General features: G+C 46.3%; 1 protein-coding gene across 1 annotated transcript in view; it reads left to right on the forward strand.

Annotated features, from left to right (window-relative positions):
- LOC118337255 (corticotropin-releasing factor receptor 1-like) overlaps positions 1 to 2,415 on the forward strand; it is a gene marked incomplete at its 5' end in the record, with an annotated part of 8,301 nt that overhangs the window by 2,354 nt on the left and 3,532 nt on the right.

Here is a 2,415-nt window from a genome sequence, read left to right on the forward strand (position 1 = left end):
ATATATACAGTAATAATAATATAGATATATACAGTAACAGTAACTGATAATAATATAAATATATACAGAATAATACCTGATAATAATATAAATATATACATGATTATTGAATATTGATTGATTGATTTTTACCTTCATTGTTTCTTCAGTTTCCTTCACAGCTGCTTTTTCTGAACAAGAGAAGAAGAACTCAGAGCAGAAAGTGATGTAACAATCAGTGATTATCATGTTATTGATTATGATAACACATGTTTATAATTATGATAACACAAACATGATGGAGTGCAGAAAGCAGGAAGTACAAGCAGAGGTCAAATGTTTCCATGATAACCACAAGGTCACGCAGCGGTCAACAGGAAGTCCAGTCTGTGTCACTTTCAAAATAAGAAACTGAAATACACAAAATGTTCCTTTAACGTCCAGAAAAATGACACAGAGGAGGAGGAGGAGGAGGTGGGAGGAGAAATAAATAGGAGGAGGTGGGAGGTAGGAGAAATATAGAGGAGGAGGAGGTGGGAGGGAGGAGAAATATAGAGGAGGAGGAGGAGAAGGGAGGGAGAAGAAATATAGAGGAGGAGGAGGAGGTGGGAGGAGAAATAAATAGGAGGAGGTGGGAGGTAGGAAAATATAGAGGAGGAGGAGGTGGGAGGGAGGAGAAATATAGAAGAGGAGGAGAAGGGAGGGAGAAGAAATATAGAGGAGGAGGAGGAGGAGTTGGGAGGAGAAATAAAGGGGAGGAGTAGGTGGGAGGGAGGAGAAATTAAGGGGAGGAGGAGGGAGGGAGGAGAAATTAAGAGAAGGAGGAGGGAGGGAGGAGAAATAAAGGGGAGGAGGAGGGAGGGAGGAGAAATGAAGAGGAAAAGGAGGAAGGGAGGAGAAATAAAGATGAGGTGGGAGGGAGGAGAAATAATCAAGAGGAGGAGGTTGGAGGGAGGAGAAATAAAAGGGTGGAGGAGGTGGTAGCATAAGGAAGAGGAGTTGAGTGAAAGAAAGGAGGTGAGGGAGGAGGAGTGCAGAAGGAGGTTCAGAATGACAGACCTTTGTTAAGAGGAGGAGCACTTGTTTTCCTAACTTGGGGAGCCTGTTTAGGTGGAGGAGCACTTGTTTTTCTGTGTCGAGCAGTCTGTTTTGGAGAGGAGGAGGTGGCAGCTCCGGTGGGTGGAGCTTTGGTCCCAGAGGCAGAAGCTGCAGTAGAAATCAAGCGTCTCTTCTGTTTGCTGAAGTCTCCGTTGGTCTGGGGAGCGTTTGTTTTGTTGGCGAGGACCTCCTGGTCTTTAGAGGATGGAGGGGCTGGAGGTGCTTGGTGGATCAATGTGCTTGTTTTCACCTCTTGCACGTCCAGCTGCTCCTCCTCTGGTACAGCTACTTCTAAACTCTCCTTCATTATCTGCTCCGCTTCCTCCTCCGTCCCCTCCTCTTTCTCTCTTTCAATTGTTTCTTCCTGCTCCTCATCAGGATACCTGATGGAGGCCTGAACCTCCTTCCCCATCTCCATCCCTCCATCTCCTTCTAGCTGCTCCTCCTTTTTCGTCATCACAATTTTCTCCTCTGTCACCTCCTCTTCATCTATCATTTCTTTCTCTTCCTCTTTCTGTTCTTCTCCTTTAATCTCCTCCTCTTCATCACCTCCCCTCTGCTCCGTTTGTAAAGGAGGAGGTGTGATATGTGAGCAGAAATTCTCAGGCTGTTCCTGTTTCTTCTCCACCTCCCCATTTTCAACTCCTCCTTTTGGTTGCTCCATCTCCTCTGAAACGTCCTCTTTCTGCTCTTCTTCTTTGTCTCCTTCCTCCTCTTCTTTCTTCTTTCTTCTTTCATCCAGACGAGGTGTGGTGGAGGAGAAGGGAGTCTCTAGCTCCTCCTTCTCTTTCTCTTTGTCTCCGTGCTGCTCCTCCTCCTCTTTCATCAGCATGGATCTCTCCTCTTTCTCCTCCTCATCCCTCCTCTCTGACTGCTCCTCAGAGCTGCTCCTCATCTGTTCACCTCCATCTCCCCGCTCCCCCTTCACCTCCTCCTGCTCAGCTCTACTTTCATTTGGGAGTTTATCCTGAGAGCTGACAGAGTCGAGGAGGTCTGGGAGGACGGAGGAGGACAAACAGGAGAAGAGTGGAGACAACAAAGGGCAGAGAGGAGAGAAGGAAAGAGGAGAAAGAGGAGACAACAGGAGGAGTAGAGACAAACACTGAGAACACAAAGACTGACTGGATGTATTTAACACGTTACCATGGAAACAAGGATGTTTCTTTACTAAAGTGGTTGTTAACGGTAACAGGAGCAACCAGAGGAGGATTCACTAAAACTAAAGTTCCTCTCAATAACTGAGTACTGTCTGTAGGTGTTTCTTTCATTAACTCAGCCCTGAGTACTGTCTGTAGGCGTTCTTCTGTAATAACTCAGCCCTGAGTACTGTCTGTAGGC

This window comes from Morone saxatilis, unplaced genomic scaffold (genome assembly GCF_004916995.1).
Source record: "Morone saxatilis isolate NCDOM2014 unplaced genomic scaffold, NCSU_SB_2.0 Contig3, whole genome shotgun sequence".
NCBI classification, from domain to species: domain Eukaryota; kingdom Metazoa; phylum Chordata; class Actinopteri; family Moronidae; genus Morone; species Morone saxatilis.